At 48.0% G+C, this 18,477-nt stretch overlaps 2 long non-coding RNA genes across 3 annotated transcripts; both read left to right on the plus strand.

The window, feature by feature from the left end:
- The first annotated feature begins 925 nt into the window (after window positions 1–925).
- On the plus strand, window positions 926–7,761 carry LOC135981572 (uncharacterized). Its single transcript, XR_010598654.1, has 4 exons — window positions 926–3,479; window positions 3,629–3,798; window positions 6,127–6,190; window positions 7,160–7,761. It is a non-coding gene; the product is annotated as an uncharacterized LOC135981572 (long non-coding RNA).
- A 21-nt stretch (window positions 7,762–7,782) lies between these two features.
- Window positions 7,783–15,905, plus strand: LOC135981571 (uncharacterized). Of its 2 annotated transcripts, XR_010598653.1 has the most exons (4): window positions 7,783–10,975; window positions 12,190–12,358; window positions 12,465–15,696; window positions 15,788–15,905. It is a non-coding gene; the product is annotated as an uncharacterized LOC135981571 (long non-coding RNA). The 2 variants fall into 2 exon arrangements; XR_010598652.1 differs by having other exon boundaries at window positions 7,783–12,358.
- The last annotated feature ends 2,572 nt before the right edge of the window (window positions 15,906–18,477 follow it).

An 18,477-nucleotide genomic window follows, 5' to 3' on the forward strand; every position in this document is an offset into this window, starting at 1 on the left:
TTGTTACCTGTGCTGCGTAAATAAAAGCTGGGTTGGGTACGTCTGCACCACCTACAATTACACCTTAAAATCAGCGCTGTGCATGTACCGTCTATTACATATGCAATATGGCAAATTTTAGAATATGGGTTGTGGCATGACCTAGCATTGTGGGGGGAGAGGAGACAGCAGAGGTGGGCCTGTCTCTCCCTTATAACGTGGGAGGGGAGGGTGAGGGCACTGTCTGCACAAAGCTAGGGCTCTCTTGTGGTGCCGTTGCCTCACCCTCTCATGGGCTGCCTGTGCCAAGCCAGCCCCACGTTTCACCATGGGCTCAGCTGTGTGGGAGGAGGTGGAGGCTACAGTAGGGGTGCAGCTGAAAGTGCCTCAGCGGGGGCTCCCCGTACCCCTGAGAAACAGGAGGCCGTTGGCCAGGCACCCGGACCCTAAAGCACTCTTGATGCTGCCTCCAGTGGGGGTGGGGGCAAGGGGGCTGTAGCCTTTGTAGATGGGGGAGGGGCAGCGGGCCATGCCCCCCACTTTTTAATATGGGTGTAGCTTACTCCTCTCAAACTGCAAACCTCAGGCAGCTGATACCCGCTGCAAAGGCGTGCAGGTGGAGGGGTCACTGCTGCTCCCTGCTCCCCCAAACTATACCCATATTAGACAGTGAGGGGCATGACTCTCCCCCTTTTAAAAATGGGGGGGGGCTGATCCCCGCTTCCGTCACCGCTGGGTGGGGGCAGTTGAGAAAGGGGAAGCTAGGGCGATATGCGGGGGAAGAAGAGCAGCTCCGCGGAGCTGGCGGGAAACGGGCGAGCTATCGTGAGAGGACGAGGGGCGGGGAGGAGAAAACCTGACAGGGCGGGACAGAGGCTCTGTGATTGGCTGGAAATCTGGGCGCGGTTGTGGGCGGTCCGCAGGGCCGGCAGAAATTGGCCTCGCCGCAGCGAGCGGGGACAGCACCTCCCTGACCGAGCTTTCCGGAGCTCGGGGCACCAGCCCGCCCCGCCCTGCCCTCGGAATCCGCACCCGCACGCAGGGCGGCAGCGCCGAGGCACCTGCTCCGCCCCAGCAGGACTTGCTGCTTCTGAACCTTCAGAAACACCCGGAGCAGCAGGACAGAGACTCGCGATCTCCAGGGTCCGGGATGAGGCTCGAGCCCTTCCCATGCAGCACCACGAACGGCCTCCCTGTCCCTAGGGGGGAAGTTACTCCGCGGGGTGGGGGGAGAGAGAGCGAGCCTGACCCCGGCAGTCCTTCCAGCAGCGAGACCCCCTGTAAGTAGGGTGCAGGTCTCTTTCCCCCTTGGCTCCGGTTAACGGAGGGGGGGGGTAGGATGGAGAGAGTGACCACCCTGTAAGAAGGGTGCAGGTGACACCCCTGTGACTCAGTGAGGAGGTTGAGCTCTTTAATCCCTATGGGCAATGTAGCCTCCCTGTAAGTAGAGTTCAGGTCTTGCCTTTTGCCGTGGTGGGTTTAAGAACCGTTGGCATGCTACTCGGTGACCTCCCCGTAATCAGGGTCTGTTTCACGGCCCTGTCGTTGCTGGGATTTAGGGCTTTCTTACTAGGCTGGATGCCAGTGACCTGCTTGTAACTTTGGGTTTCGGTCTTTCCCCTTTTGGCTTTCTTGGCACCGTGGTGCTCCAGCAAGGCAGTCAGAAAGACTGCTCGCTTCAGAAGAGTTCAGGTCTTGATTTTTCATTCAATGAGGATATTGAGCCTTTAAGTACCTTGAGACCGAGTGATGCCCTGTAAGTAGGGTTGAGGTCTCTCCCCTTGTGAGCTCTAGGTGCTAAACCCTGGTAGCTGGCTAGTCGGCATGGACCGCCTAGGAACTAGGGTTCAGGTCTCTTCCCTTCTTTAATCCAGGTGATAGACATTTATGGCAGGCGAACTGGTATGACCGCCCTGGAACTAGGGTTCAGGTTGCTCACCTCCTTTTACTTTAGGTCATAGACACTTATGGCTGGCTAGTCGGTGTGACAGCCTTATAACTAGGGTTCACATCTCTCCCCTTTGAAACCTAGGTAATATAGAATTATGGCCAGATAGTCAGCGTGGACCACCCTGTAACCAGGGTTCAGGTCCATTTCCTTTTGAAAGCCAAGCAATATAGAATTATGGCCTGTAAGTAGGGTTCAGGTCTCATAAGCATAAGCAGGGTGACCTTTTTAATACAATGTGCCCATAACCTTTCGCGGTTAGCTCTTTTTCTGCTTTGGGAAGTGCTGTGTCATGTGGTATGGCTGTGTTGGAGAGCGAACGTGATGTGCATGGGTGTGGAAGGTCTTTATTTATTTATTTGTAAATTGCTGCAGCTTTTTTGTTTTTTGTTTTGGTTGAATGAGCACTTCCCAGAACTAGAAAAAGAACTTGTTTGGTTTTTTATGGACCCCATTTACTCATATAGTGGCACGATTGATGGTTTGGGTCTCGTGCCTTAAGGCTGAAAAGGTGTTTGGGCCACTTGCTTAAGTTCCTCTAGACCGTGTGATCTCCCTGCATCTACGGCTCTGGTAATGTCCCTCTTCCTTCTGGGGGAATGATGGACTGCCAAGAACCTTAGGTCTGAGGGACCTCTTTTCCCTTTGGTACGTGAGCCACCTTGTTTAGCTATTTTTTTTTTCCGCCCCTGTCTCCAGAGTTCAGGTCTCGTCCCTGGCCCTCCCGGCTCTTTTTAGTCCCTTGTCCTTGAGTGGGCGCCCTGTAATTAGGTGGCAGGTCACATCACTCGCTTACAGGGGGTTAATGAACCCTTTGGGGACCTAGAGCGGTGAGACCTCCCTGCAATTAGAGTTCAGAGGTGTCCTTTTTGCTTTCACGTGACTCTTCTCCTTTGGTTTCTGAGTCAGAGTGACTGTCATGTAAGAAGGATGCAGGTCACGTCAGTGGTGATCTGGAGAGGGTGGTACCTAAAGCAGCGACACCACCCTGTAACTACGGTACAGATCGTTCCCCTCTTTTTCTCTCGGGTTTATGAACGCTTGACAGGCTGGTCGGTGTGACCTCCCTGTAAGCAGGGCATAGGTCACTTCTTTCTCGTTTATGTGGGATTAGGGGGCCGTCTTGGTCCCCCAAGAGCTCCCTGTAACTTAGGGTAGAGACCAAAACCCTTCTTAGCATCTTGTCATTATGCTGCTCTTGCAGGCTAGCCAGAGTGACCATTCTGTAATTGGGGCTCAGGTCACGTCCCTCTCGCTTATGGGGGGAATTCAGGTCTTAATCGCTTGGGCCTTTGGGACCTCTCTGTAATCAGGGTTGCGGTCCTTCTCTTTTTGCTGTTGTGGGGTTCTGGTCCTTTAGGCTCAGCAGAGGGACCTCCTCCATGGTTAGGGTGCAAGTCACGTCGGCCCCTCTGATGCTCCCGGCACAGTCCTGGCCCTCTGGAGTGCCTTTCAAGCTCGCCCAAGGTTCTGCAGCGACGCCTCCTGGGTTCTGCCTCGCTTTTGGTCGTTGGAGTCCAGAGAGTCTGTAACAACTGCTGCGGAATTCAAGGTTCCGTTTAAACCTTCATCCCTTTACCTGTTTGGTTTTTTTTGTTGTTGAACCAGTCAATACAGTGCACATTGTGTCTGTGACTCTTGCTATTTAAGTGCATTTCTCACTGCCCTCCAGGCATAATGTGCTGCTGATTTATTTTATAGTGAGGAAGCTGGAAACCTGGCTCCACAGAAAGGCATTCGTTGAGCCTTTGGCACTTTGGGAGACTTGAACGCCTGAGTGTCAAGTGTGCCGTCAAAGCGCATGATGGGGACTGCTCAGAATTCCCTTCCAGCTATAAGTTGAAAGCTGCCTGTAGAGGCAAGACGACAAGGTAGCAACTTTAATATGCACTGTCTATATTTGAAGACCTAAGGATTCTCTTAATCCTGTCTTGCACACTCTCTCTCTCTTTGATTCCAGCACATGAGGAAGAAAATGGGAAGGAGGAAACAGAAGATGGAAGAGGAGGAGAAAATATGCAGCGGGCACAATGACTGCCCTGTAACTGGGCAGGGGGGGGTCACTCCTCTTTGTGGGGGTGGGAGAGAGAGAGAGAGTACCTCGAGCAGCGAGACCTCCCTGTAAGTAGGGTGCAGGTCTCTTTCCCCCTTGGCTCCGTTAACCGTCTGGAGAGAGTGACCACCCTGTAAGAAGGGTGCAGGTGACACCCCTGTGACTCAGTGAGGAGGTCGAGGTCTTTAATCCCTATGGGCAATGTAGCCTCCCTGTAAGTAGAGTTCAGGTCTCGCTTTTTGCTGTGGTGGGGTTAAGAACCGTTGGCATGCTACTCAGTGACCTCCCTGTAATCAGGGTCCGGCTCACGGCCCTGTCGTTGGTGGGGTTTAGGGCTTGCTTACTAGGCTGGACGCCAGTGACCTGCCTGTAACTTTGGGTTTCGGTCTTTCCCATTTCGGCTTTCTGGCACCGTGGTGCTCCAGCAAGACAGTCAGAAAGACCGCTCGCTTCAGAAGAGTTCAGGTCTTGATTTTTCATTCCACAAGGATATTGAGCCCTTAAGTACCTTGAGACAGAGTGACGCCCTGTAAGTAGGGTTGGGGTTTCTCCCCTTGTGAGCTCTAGGTACTAAACCCTGGTAGCTGGCTAGTCGGCATGGACCTCCCTGAAACTAGGGTCCAGGTCCGTTCCCTTACACCCGGCTGTCTGACAACTCGGATGGACCACCTGGAACTAGGGTTCAGGTCACTCCCCTCCTTTTACTTTAGGTCATAGACACTTGTGGCTGGCTAGTCGGTGTGACAGCCCTAGAACTAGGGTTCACATCTCTCCCCTTTGAAACCTAGGTAATATAGAATTATGGCCAGATAGTCGGCCTGACCGCCCTGTAAGTAGGGTTCTGGTCTCATTCCTCTCATCCGTGGCATGAGCAGGGTGACCTTTTGTTGCCTTTTTAATACCCTGTGCCCATACCCTTTCCCGGTTAGCTCTTTTTCTGCTTTGGGAAGTGCTGTGTCATGTGGTATGTCTGTGTTGGAGAGCAAATGTGATGTGGAAGGTCTGTCTGTCTTTCTTTTTTATTTGTGAATCGCTGCAGCCTTTTTGTTTTTTGATTTGATTTGTTTGGTTGAATGAGCTCTTCCCAGACCTAGAAAAAACCTCTTGTTTGTTTTTTATGGCCTCTATTTACCTATCTAGTGGCACGATTTATGGTTTGGGTCTCGTACCTTAAGGCTGAAAAGGTGTTTGGGCCGCTTGCTTAAGTTCCTCTAGACGGTGTGATCTCCCTGCATCTACGGCTCAGGTCATGTCTCTGTCCCTTCTGGGGCAATGATGGACTGCCAAGAACCTTAGGTCTGAGGGATCTTTTTTCCCCCGTTTTGGTACATGAGCCACTTTGTTTAGAGATTTCCCCTCCCTCCCGCCCCCCCGTCTCAAGAGTTTGGGTCTCGTTCCTAGCTCTTCTTAGTCCCTTGGCCTTGAGTGGCTGCCCCGCAATTAGGTGGCAGGTCACATGACTTGCTTACGGGGGGGGTTAGTGAGCCCTTTGGGGACCTAGAGCAGTGAGACCTGCCTGCAATTAGAGTTCAGAGGTGTCTCCTTTTTTCCTTTCACATGACTCTTCTCCTTTGGTTTCTGAGTCAGAGTGACTGTCCTGTAAGAAGGGTGCAGGTCATGTCCATGGGGATCTGGAGGCAGCGCTACCTAGAGCAGCGAGACCGCCCTGTAACTACAGTTCAGATCATTCCCCTGGTTTTTTTTTTTTTTTTTTTTTTTTCTCTCTGGCTGGAGTACACACAGAAAATAATTGGTGGGTGCTGAGCACCCACAGGCAGCTCCCCATGGCCTCACCCTGCCCCCCTGCTCCAGCTCACCTTCTCCCTCCCTCCCAGCACTTGTGCTGTGAAACAACTGATTTGCAGGGCAGGGAGGGAGGAGGGGTAATGTGGTGCACTGGGGGAAGAGGCGGGGCCAGGGAAGGGATCCAATAGGGGCAGGGAGGGGGCGGAGTTAGGGTGGGGACTTTGGGGATGGGGTTGGAATGGGGGCAGGGATGGGGTTGCATTGGGGTGGGGACAGGGGTGAGGAAAGGGGTGGGGGTGCACAGGCACCCACTGGCACCAGAGAAAGTTGGCGCCTATGGCGCTGTGCGTAATAAACTCCTGTGCTTGACTCTACACGGTGTGGATTATTGTTCCTTCAGATGGATGCTCGTCCGGGATACAAGCTTGTGAACTGATTGAGGAACTGAGACTGAGATCCAAGAGGTGAGTATGTTTAATTTACCACCTCATTAGGCTAGGGATAGAGGTCTCTCATCCCCTTTCTGACACATCTTGTTCCCACTTTTTAAATTTAAGTGCAAAGGAACCTGGACATGTTAGTACAAGCGGAGGGTTTTTTTTTTTTAAAAGGGGGTACCAATTGGGAGGGGAGACATATGCAAGAGGGTTATGTACTATTCAAGGGGTGAGTTACGGAGGACTTGGACAAACCACCAACAAGCGATTGGCCGTGAGTTAAGCCCAGGACTGGCTGGGTACGCAAGCGGTAGGCAGTGCAAATTGGTGGTCCCCTTTCCTCATTGCAAGCCCTGGGGAGCGCCCTCCTCCAGGCCTGTGACGTACACACCTTCAAATAGCACAAGTCTCCAATAAGGCCGCCAATTGTGTAACTTAAGACATACAGCCCCCCCATCAAAGCTGTCAGTGTGGAGATTGAGACCACAGAATTTAAAGGGGGAAACTCCCATCCCCATCAAGGCTAAACAGCCGTGGAGATTGAGACTACGGTGTTAAGTGGTGGGGGAGACGCACATCCCTGTCAAGGCTGACGGCCATGAAGATTGAGATCATGGTGTCAAGGGGAAGACATACATTTCCCAACAAGGTCAGCAGCCAGGGTGATTAAAACCCCTGGCATCAAAGGGGGAGAAGAGAGTCAGCCATCGGGAATATTTGGAGTATAAACATGTCAAAACTCCGCAAGCAGCAGTTAAAAAAGCAAACTCTGTTGCAGCCGAACCAGAGAGAGAATTCGTTAAATGGTGGAGTGACAAAGCAGTAATAGTTACATTGGATATACTCAACATAACCACACACACAAAAAATCCCAAAGTACAGGAATGTGGAAACAATACTTGGAATGGTGAAATCTGACTTAATGAAGATGTCATTTTGGAAGATAAGCAAGTGATTTAAAACAACTTTTTTTTTTTTTTTTTTTAAACTCTGCAGTGGCTGAAGGGAATTAAGCAGTTAAACGTTGTAAAAAATGTTACGAAAAAGTGTTCTTGGGCTTCTTTGCAGCCATTCTGAAGGAAAATGGGCCCTTTGCCTGGATTATTTACAGACATTTCTTTGGAAAAGAGACCATCTGATTGAAATAGACTTTGGACAAATTCGCTTAAAAAAAAAAAGTAAGTTTCTATTGAAACTTAACTACCCCCAAATGTAATCTATGAACAGCTTTGTAAAATTTATATATTAAGTAAATATATAAGGTCTTAAACCTAAATCAACACTCCTGGTTTGGAAACCTCTGTTTTGTAAGTTTAAAATAAATTGGGTTTTTGTTTTAAAATAATACCACTAAATCCATTTAAATCTTTCATTTAAAGTTGCAAAACTAAACACTCTTGCCCGATACAGATCACTAGTGTTGTTTGGCTTTGGTATTTCGCATTTAATCCTTAAGGTACCTCAATACTTCATAACGTTCAATATTTTTTATAAAAACCAAAGTCATTGCTGCAGCAGGGCAATCAAACCCAGAAAAATAAAAGTTCTAAATTTATTTTTGGTAACAAAATAGCAGATAAAAGCTGTAGCAGAAAAATAAATAATAAAAAAAGATGGTGCCCCTCTAAAGCAACAGGTGTGTGTGTGTGTAATTAGACTGTCATGTTATTAAGGGATACATAAAAACTCTGTAAGCACAAAAGACACAGTTAAACCTTATGTAAAAAGTAATATAGTTAATATAATGTTATAAAAGGTAAACTATGAAAGAGATGTGCATTTTCCCCAGAACATGGGCAGTAGATATTGTAGAAGGAGTAAAAAATGCAAACAAAACATGTTACTTAATTAAACTCCTATTAGGACTCCAAAAGGAGCTATAATAGGTTGTCTTATTTTTCAAATGTTTTGGAAGCAGAAGGTAAAGTAATCAAAACTCTAAAAGTTGATTGTGTCCCTTTTTAAGACAGAGTCTCTGAGCTGCTAATGGCTTTGAATTCAAGAGCAAGCCAGAAAGCATCCGCGTTGATGAAAATTACCTAACTAATAAAAAAGGAGAAAACTGCCCATAAATGGCAGCATAAAGACACACCTAGTCTACTATATTAAAAAAGAAACTGAGTTACAGCACCTCATGAATTTAATAACTGAACAGTAAAATTTCCCTTAAAAGGTCAAAGCCATTAAAACCTGGCCTGCCTATAAAAACATAGGAAAGTAGGGGGGGGGGGGGGTAAACTCCTGTTTTGCCTGCAATCAGCAAAAATATTTGTTTAAAGGAAGGGATATTGTAAGTAATAATCTGCCACCCCCCGCCCCCCCCAAAAAGTAAAACATGTTTTGTCTTTCAAAACAAAAATTAAGAATTTTAATAGAAGTTACAAAAACCAAGGATGCAGAAGGGTAAAGATCAAGGAATGCCAGTCTGTTTTAAAAAAAAAAAAAAAAAAATCCTCAGGTGCAAAACCATATTAAAAGAAATTAGCTTTGAGGCAAGAATCAAAATAGTCTTATTCACAAGCAGGCAATTTGAGAGTTAAAAAGACCACGGACAGTTTAAGGAAGTCCAGAAAGTGCTGGGCCTCCTTAATTACTGCAGGACATACATACTGGGGTACTCAGAGATGGTAGAACTGATCCAAAAACTTTTTATGGGGGAAAACCTGCAAATAAGTCAGTAATATGGGGCAGAACAAAAGGAGGCATTCATAAAAGTAAAGCAAGCTCTAGCCTCCGCCCCCAGCTTGGGCTTACCCAAAATGGGAAAGCTGTTCCATCTTTACCATAACTACAGTAAGACTCAATACCCCACTGTACTAACTGGTGCTGAAACCCAGAAGAGTCAGTGAGAGTCAACACTGTGCCTGCAAAATCCCAACTTCTCCATAGTGAGGAACAAAGGAAAATGTAGCTTAATACCTGAACATAAATAAAGAGGTACACGAATGTCTCATAGATAGGAAAGAGTAAGTGTTAAAGAGTTAAAGCCATTAAAAGAATCCAGACATCCTTTTGTATGTAGATGGGTCAAGAAAGTATGAAAATGAAGTGCCAAATACAGAATGAGCAGTCATAGTTAGTAATGGAACAGTAATAGTGTCAGGTCAGCTGAATGGTTCAAAATCAGCTCAAAAAGCAGAGCTGACAGCCCTCACTGAAGCCCTTAGAGTGCAGGAGGGCAAAAGACTCAGTGTACACAGACAGCAGGTGCACATTCGGAGTAGTGCATGACTACATGGGTGTGTGGTCATGCGGACTGGCAAACCCATTAATAATATAAATGCAGTTAAACTAACAGAAGCTGTCAAACTACCATCAGAACTGGCAGTAGTCAAAATAGAAGCACATCATAAAACCTCAAGCAAGGAACAAAAAAAACCAAGTTAGAAGGATAAGGCTGTGTGTATAAAAATCAATTTTGGCATGGGCTGGGGTGGGGGGAGGGGTAAGGAGCTAGTAGCCCCTGAGAGCATAAGGGCTCTGCTGCTCCATGCCACCCACTCCCCAGCTCACCTGGGATGGAGGAAAATAAAAGCTGCCCTGAAGCAATGGTGCTGGCCAGCCATGGGGGGCGAAGGAGGGGAAGCCTTACAATTAAAAGATGTGTAACATGTGCATAAGAAAATATGTGTAGAAGGAAGAAAGTACCCCTGAACCATCAACTACAGCCAAAAGGACCGTGGCAGAATCGGCAAATTGATTTTACTGGGCCCTTCGCAGACAGGTTACAGAACTATATAAAGGTATTAAACAATAAATTAAATAAAAAATACCTATACGACCAAGTAAAAGAAAATCAAACCCAGCTGAATAATAACAGCAGTCTGAACAAACCTGCATTTAAGGATTAGGGGAAAAATGAAAACTTTTCAAAGGCACCAAAATCAGTTAAAATTGTTTGAACCAGTGCTTGTCAATACTCAGTCTCTCCACAGGTGAACAGGAAGAAGGACTGAAGGGCGACCATGAAGAGATTCCTGCTGTGGCTCCTGCTGCCCCTGTGGTGCATGATGAAGGACGCAAGTAGTGTGCCATGTAAAAGGGAGGATTGGATACTAATAGGGCCAGTCGACTGATCCTAGACAGCTTAAAGGATCTGTCAAACTCTATCCACCTCAGTGGATATAACAAAATACTTGGGTCAAGAATTCAGCAGCCTGTTAATAAATGGTACCAAAATAAAGGCATTGGAGGAAAGTTGTTGAAATGCAGGGCAAACCGTGGCCATCACTACACAGGGCATTGTAACAGGTCTCCTGGATGGCAATCTCCCCAGTACCCCTTCATGGGAATGGGGAAACAGAGAATCAATGAATCCAAAGACCGGTTTGGACAAGTCACAGCATAATCTTCAGTCTCCTAGTGCCTCTGGGAATCCCTCACTCACAACGAGCTAGAATGGTGACCTCTCTGCCAGTATGGAGGAGAGGTCATGTTACTAAAATAAAAAGTATTGCATATTCTGAGTTCGCCAGGAAAGCATTGTACCCTAGTGAATGCTGCACCCACTCTGATAAGGAAATTCTATGTATATGCCCTTATAATGTTCTAACAAATCTGTTTAAGTTCAAAGTGGCTGTCACTGAGAAACTGGTGCACACGGAACTGGTCCAGATGAACAGTACCTACTGGTGTGTGACTGCCAAGAACCACTCTATCGAGCTAAATGGAAAGCCCTCCCCCTCGAGACATCCATCCGTGTGCATGACGATCCCCCCCGAAGGGCAACCCTGACTGTTGACAGGATGCAGCTCCACCGTACTCAGTCAATGACGAGTAACCTAACGTGGGATCCGGAATGGCACTACGGCAGTAAGTATCTAGAGGAGGGTCTACAGGCCCTGCAGGTGAAGATCGAGGAGTTGGTGGCCGAGGCCCAAAGACGCATTGGGGAAGGCCGTCTGAGGTACACTCGGATAGGGGAGACCGTGGACCAGGTCAGCGTTAAATACTCGGAGGCACGGAATCAGGCAGTGGAGGTTAAATCAATAATTATGGGCAATGCCATCTCAGGTGAAGAGATCCCCTGGGGATGGATCTGGGTGCTATTCTGCCAAATTAGGTGAAGAGTGTCCGTTCTGACATTCCTGATGGTGTTGATACTTTACTGGCAACTCCGAAGTAAGCTGAAAATTGTTTTATATTTGACCTGGCAGGTTAGGGAACCCTAGGGTCAAGAGGAGGGACTGCAGGGTCAGAATCCATTAGCTATGGATGTAAAATCTTAACTACAGTTTCTCCTGAGAACTTTTCATGTAGGCCAGAGTCCACAGCTTGGCTTGGGCTATGGGGGCTGGCTAACAGAGAACAATACACAGCTAAGAGGAAGCTGGGGTAAACGGATAACCTTGTGTGTTTCAAGTAAGTGAGCAGAGTCAGCATAACTTGGAATGTAATTGGGCGTCCTTATCGCAAGTTATAGACACATGAAGCGCTGAGAAAGGCCTCCATGGTTACTCCCTCGTGCAGGGAGGAGATCCCAGACAGAGTTCAGGGAGAGGCCCAATATAATTGACATGAGTTAGGACACCCTCCCCTCACAGATGTATGCCAATCCTTGCCCACAGAAATGCAAGGGTAAACTTATGAACAATTGTTAAGTACTAATTACTGCATTTTTCGCTCTAAATCTCCAGGAATATACCTGTTGGTCAACCGGGAGAGCTGCTACCTCATTCCCCTGAACCCCAAAATTAGAATTTAACCTATACACTTTAGTAGACATAGTTTGGGGGTAATTAACATTGCTGACATACCGGTAATTTGAGCCTTGGGAGGAACCATTATGTAATCTTTTAGACCATTGGCTTATTGTGCTTATCTTGTTTTGTTGCTAGAACCTATCCAGGAGTTTGGGAAAACCCATCCCTGTCGCTTCTCTCTGCACAATGAGCACCCTATATAATCTATTGCTTATTAGGCTCAGACACTGCAGAAGAATTAATTACAAAGTGACACTTTGCCAGCGCTGTGTGTAATAAACTCCTGTGCTTGACTCTACACGGTGTGGATTATTGTTCCTTCAGCGAGGAAGCTGGAAACCTGGCTCCGCAGTACGGCATCAGTTGAGCCTTCGGCATGTTGGGAGAGTTGGAGGCCTGTGCGTCGAGTGTGCCGTCAAAGCGCATGATGGGACAGCTCAGAATTCCCTTCCAGCTATAGGTCAAAGGCTGCCTGTAGAGGCAAGAAGACAAGGTAGCAACTTTAATGCACACTGTTTATATTTGAAGACGCCCCCCCCCCCCCAACTCTCTTAATCCTGTCGTAACCTAACTTGCACACTCCCTTTCTTTCTTTCCAGCACATGAGGGGGAAAAAAAGGGGAAGGAGGAAAGAAAAGATGATGATGATGATGATGATGATGATGCAGAAGATGGAAGAGGAGGAGAAAATATGCACAGGGCACAACCACCGTCCTGTAACTAGGGTGGAAGTCACTCTTCTTTGTGGGGTGGGGGAGGAGAGAGAGCAAGCTTGAACCCGGTAGTACCTCGAGCAGTGAGACCTCCCTGTAAGTAGGGTGCAGGTGGCACCCCTGTGACTCAGTGAGGCGGTCGAGTTCTTTAATCCCTACGGCAATGTAGCCTCCCTGTAAGTAGAGTTCAGGTCTCACCTTTTGCCGTGGTGGGTTTAAGAACCGTTGGCATGCTACTCGGTGACCTCCCTGTAATCGGGGTCCGGCTCACAGACCTGTCGTTGGTGGGGTTTAGGGCTTGCTTACTAGGCTGGAGACCAGTGACCTGCCTGTAACTTTGGGTTTCGGTCTTTCCCCTTTTGGCTTTCTTGGCACTGTGGTGCTCCAGCAAGGCAGTCAGAAAGACCGCTTGCTTCAGAAGAGTTCAGGTCTTGATTTTTCATTCAACGAGGATATTGAGCCCTTGAGACCGAGTGACGCCCTGTAAGTAGGGTTGAGGTCTCTCCCCTTGTGAGCTCTAGGTGCTAAACCCTGGTGGCTGACTAGTCGGCATGGACCTCCCTGGAACTAGGGTTCAGGTCTCTTCCCTTCTTTAATCCAGGTGATAAACATTTATGGCAGACGAACTGGTATGACCGCCCTGGAACTAGGGTTCAGGTCACTCCCCTCCTTTTACTTTAGGTCATAGACACTTATGGCTGGCTAGTCGGTGTGACAGTCCTATAACTAGGGTCTACATCTCTCCTCTTTGAAACCTAGGTGTCACGGAGTGTGGAGGAGTCAGGGCTCCGCACTCCTCCCACTTCCTGCGATTCACCGTGACTCTCAGCCAGCCAGTAAAACAGAAGGTTTATTAGACAACAGGAACACAGCCCCAAGCAGGGCTTGTAGGTACAACCAGGATCCCTCAGCCAGATCCTTCTGGGGGGCAAGGATCTTAGACCCCAGACTTGGGGTTCCCTGTCTTTTCCCAGCCAGCCCAAAACTGAAACCAAAAACCCTTCCAGCAGGCTCTCCCCCCTCTCCCTTTGTCCAGTTTCCTGGGCAAAGGTGTTGACTTGCCCCACCCCCCTTCCTGGCTCAGGTTACAGGCTCAGGTACCGTCCCTCACCTAAAGTCATCCCCTGCTCTTCCATCCCTCATGCAGACAGTCCAGTAAAACTAAACGACATTCCCAGGTCAATCCACCCCACTGCCTACTGTGTCACACTAGGTAATAGAGAGTTATGGCCAACTAGTCAGCATGGAGCACCCTGTAACCAGGGTTCAGGTCCATTTTCTTTTGAAAGCTAAGCAATAGAGAATTATGGCTGGATAGTCGGCCTGACCGCCCTGTAAGTAGGGTTCTGGTCGCATTCCTCTCACCTGTGGCATGAGCAGGGTGACCTTTTGTTGCCTTTTTAATACCCTGTGCCCATAGCCTTTCCCGGTTAGCTCTTTTTCTGCTTTGGGAAGTGCTGTGTCATGTGGTATGTCTGTGTTGGAGATCAAACGTGATGTGCATGGGTGTGAAAGGTCTTTCTTTTCTTTATTTATTTTGATTTATTTGTAAATCGCTGCAGCTTTTTTTTTTTTTTTTTTTTTTTTTTTTGTTTGGTTTGTTTGAATGAGCTCTTCCCAGAACTAGAAAAAGACCTCTTGTGTGTGGGGTTTTTTTTGTTTGTTTTATGGCCCCCGTTTACCCATATAGTGGCACGATTGATGGTTTGGGTCTTGTGTCTTAAGGCTGAAAAGGTGTTTGGGGCCCCTTGCTTAAGTTCCTCTAGCCCGTGTGATCTCCCTGCATCTACGGCTCAGGTCACGTCCCTCTCCCTTCTGGGGAAATGATGGACTGCCAAGAACCTTAGGTCTGAGGGACCTCTTTTGCCTTTGGTACATGAGCCACCTTGTTTAGTGATTTTTCTCACACCCACCCTCAGAGTTTGGGTCTTGTCCCTGGCCCTCCTGGCTCTTTTTAGTCCCTTGTCCTTGAGTGGGCGCCCCATAATTAGGTGGCAGGTCACATCACTCGCTTACGGGGGGTTAGTGAGTCCTTTGAGGAGCTAGAGCGGCGAGACCTGCCTGCAATTAGAGTTCAGAGGTGTCTCCTTTTTCCTTTCACGTGACTCTTCTCCTTTGGCTTCTGAGTCAAAGTGACAGCCCTGTAAGAAGGGTGCAGGTCACGTCAGTGGGGATCTGGAGGCAGTGGTACCTAGAGCAGCGAGACCACCCTGTAACTACGGTTCAGATAATCCCCCCCCCCCCCCTTTTTTTTTTTTTTTTTTTTTTTTTTCTTCTCTCTCAGGTTTATGAACCCTTGACAGGCTGGTCGGTGTGACCTCCCTGTAAGCAGGGCATAGGTAACTTCTTTCTCGTTTATATGGGATTAGGGGGCCGTCTTGGTCCCCCAAGAGCTCCCTGTAACTTAGGGTAAAGACCAAAACCCTTCTTAGCATCTTGTCATTATGCTGCTCTTGCAGGCTAGCCAGAGTGACCATTCTGTAATTGGGGCTCAGGTCACGTCCCTCTCGCTTATGGGGGGAATTCAGGTCTTAATTGCTTGGGCCTTTGGGACCTCCCTGTAACCGGGGTTGCAGTCCTTCTCTTTTTTGCTGTTTTGGGATTCTTGCCCTTTAGCCTCAGCAGAGGGACCTCCTCCATGGTTAGGGTGCAAGTCACGTCGGCCCCTCTGATGCTCCCGGCACAGTCCTGGCCCTCTGGAGTGCCTTTCAAGCTCGCCCTAGGTTCTGCAGCGACACCTTCTGGGTTCTGCCTCGCTTTTGGTTGTTGGAGTCCAGAGAGTCTGCAACAACTGCTGGCAAATTCAAGGTTCCGTTCACCCCTTTACCTGTTTGTTTGTTTGTTTGTTTGAACCAGTCAGTACAGTGCACGTTGTGTCTGTGACTCTTGCTATTAAAGTGCATTTCTCACTGCCCTCCAGGCACAAGGTGCTGCTGATTTATGTTATAGTGAGGAAGCCAGAAGTCTGGCTCCGCATTAGGGCATCAGTTGAGCCTTTGGCACTTTGGGAGACTTGGAGGCCTGGGTGTCGAGTGTGCCGTCAAAGTGCATGATGGGACAGCTCGGAATTCCCTTCCAGCTATAGGTCGAAGGCTGCCTGTAGAGGAAAGAAGACAAGGTAGCAACTTTAATGCACACTGTTTATATTTGGAGACCTAAGGATTCTCTTAATCCTGTTTTGCATACTCCCTCTCCTTTTTTGTTTCCAGCACGTGAGGAAGAAAATGGGAAGGAGGAAACAGAAGATGGAAGAGGAGGAGAAAATACGCACCGGGCACAACCACCGTCCTGTAACTAGGGGGGAAGTTGCTCTTCTTGAGGGGGGAGAGAGGGGGAAGAAAAAAAAAACCACCCAGGAGTATCTCAAGGTGAGACCTCCCTGTAAGTAGGGTGCAGGTGACACCCCTGTGACTCAGTGAGGAGGTCGAGCTGTTTAATCCCTATGGGCAATGTAGCCTCCCTGTAAGTAGAGTTCAGGTCTCGCCTTTTGCTGTGGTGGGTTTAAGAACCGTTGGCATGCTACTCAGTGACCTCCTTGTAATCAGGGTCCGGCTCACGGCCCTGTCGTTGGTGGGGTTTAGGGCTTGCTTACTAGGCTGGACGCCAGTGACCTGCCTGTAACTTTGGGTTTCGGTCTTTCCCCTTTTGACTTTCTTGGCACCGTGGTGCTCCAGCAAGGCAGTCAGAAAGACCGCTCACTTCAGAAGAGTTCAGGTCTTGATCTTTCATTCAACGAGGATATTGAGCCCTTAAGTACCTTGAGAGAGAGTGACGCCCTGTAAGTAGGGTTGAGGTCTCTCCCCTTGTGAGCTCTAGGTGCTAAACCCTGGTGGCTGGCTAGTCGGCATGGACCACCTGGAACTAGGGTCCAGGTCCATTCTCTTAAATCCGGCTGTCTGACAAGTCGGATGGACCAACCGGAACCAGGGTTCAGGTCTCTTTCGTTCTTTAATCCAGGTGATAGATGTTTCTGGCTGGCAAACTGGTATGACCGCCCTGGAACTAAGGTTCAGGTCGCGCCCCTCCTTTTACTTTAGGTCATAGACACTTATGGCTGTTTAGTCAGTGTGACAGCCCTATAACCAGAGTTCATATCTGTCCCCTTTGAAACCTAGGTAATATAGAATTATGGGCAGATAGTCAGCGTGGACCACCCTGTAACCAGGGTTCAGGTCCGTTTCCTTTTGAGAGCTAAGCAATAGAGAATTATCGCTGCATAGTCGGCCTGACCACCCTGTAAGTAGGGTTCTGGTCTCATTCGTCTCACCTGTGGCATGAGCAGGGTGACCTTTTTAATACCCTGTGCCCATAGCCTTTCCTGGTTAGCTCTTTTTTTCTGCTTTGGGAAGTGCTGTGTCATGTGGTATGTCTGTGTTTTGAGAGCAAACGTGATGTGCATGGATGTGAAAGGTCTTTCTTTTCTTTTTTTATTTTGATTGATTTATTTGTAAATCGCTGCAGCGTGGTTTTTTTTTTTTTTTTTTTTTTTTATTTGTTTGAATGAGCTCTTCCCAGAACTAGAAAAAGACCTCTTGTTTTTGTAATTTTTTTTATGGCCCCCCCATTTCCCCATATAGTGGCATGATTGATGGTTTGGGTCTTGTGTCTTAAGGCTGAAGGGGCCTTTGGGCCCCTTGCTTAAGTTCCTCTAGACCGTGTGATCTCCCTGCATCTACGGCTCAGGTCATACCCCTCTTCCTTCTGGGGGAATGATGGACTGCCAAGAACCTTAGGTCTGAGGGACCTCTTTTTTCCCTTTGGTACGTGAGCCACCTCGTTTAGTGATTTTGTGTTTTTCTTTTTCTTCCCCCTCTTTTTTTCCTCCTCCCCTCCCCCCGTCTCAAGAGTTCGGGTCTCGTCCCTGGCCCTCCCGGCTCTTTTTAGTCCCTTGTCATTAAGTGCCATAATTAGGTGGCAGGTCACATCACTTGCTTACAGGGGGTTAGTGAGCCCTTTGGGGACCTAGAGCGGCGAGACCACCCTGTAACTATGGTTCAGATCCTTCCCCTCTTTGTCTCTTGGGTTTATGAACCCTTGACAGGCTGCTTGGTGTGACCTCCCTTTAAGTAGGGCATAGGTCACTTCTTTCTCGTTTATGTGGGATTAGGGAGCCGTCTTGGTTCCCTGAGAGCTCTCTGTAACTTAGGATTTTGGTCTGTACCCTTTGCATCTTGTCATTATGCTGCTCTTGCAGGCTAGCCAGAGTGACCATTCTGTAATTGGGGCTCAGGTCATGTCCCTCTCACTTATGGGGGGGAATTCAGGTCTTAATCACTTGGGCCTTTGGGACCTCCCTGTAATCAGGGTTGCGGTCCTTCTCTTTTTGCTGTTGTGGAATTCTGGTTCTTTAGGCTCAGCAGAGGGACCTCCTCCATGGTTAGGGTGCAAGTCACGTCGGCCCCTCTGACGCTTCCGGCACAGTCCTGGCCCTTTCAAGCTCGCCCTGGATTCTGCCTCGCTTTTGATTGTCAGAGTCCAGAGAGTCTGCAACAACTGCTGGCGAATTCAAGGTGCCGTTCAAACCTTCACCCCTTTACCTGTTTGTGTTTTGTCTGTTTGTAACAAATGTCAGTGATATGTCATCTCTGGACACACAGAGATACTACACATTGCGTATTATAAAGCATAAATTATAGCAATCGAAGTGGTGGTGTGTGGTGTTTTGTGTTTTTTTTTTTTTTTTATTTGCATCACTAGGTATATGGAACCAATTTTTAGGACTCTGTGTTAAGGCCTTTGTTTTGTATAGTTGTATTTAAATATATATATATATATACACAAAGTAATCATTCCAAACTACCTCTTAGAAGAAGGAATTTTTAAATGCTTACAGCTTTTAGTTTTCTTTGAACTGAAAGATAATACTTGAACTTGGGGGGGCAGGGATAGCTCAGTGGTT

The sequence above is a fragment of the Chrysemys picta genome, chromosome 2 (assembly GCF_011386835.1).
Source record: "Chrysemys picta bellii isolate R12L10 chromosome 2, ASM1138683v2, whole genome shotgun sequence".
NCBI classification, from domain to species: Eukaryota; Metazoa; Chordata; order Testudines; family Emydidae; genus Chrysemys; species Chrysemys picta.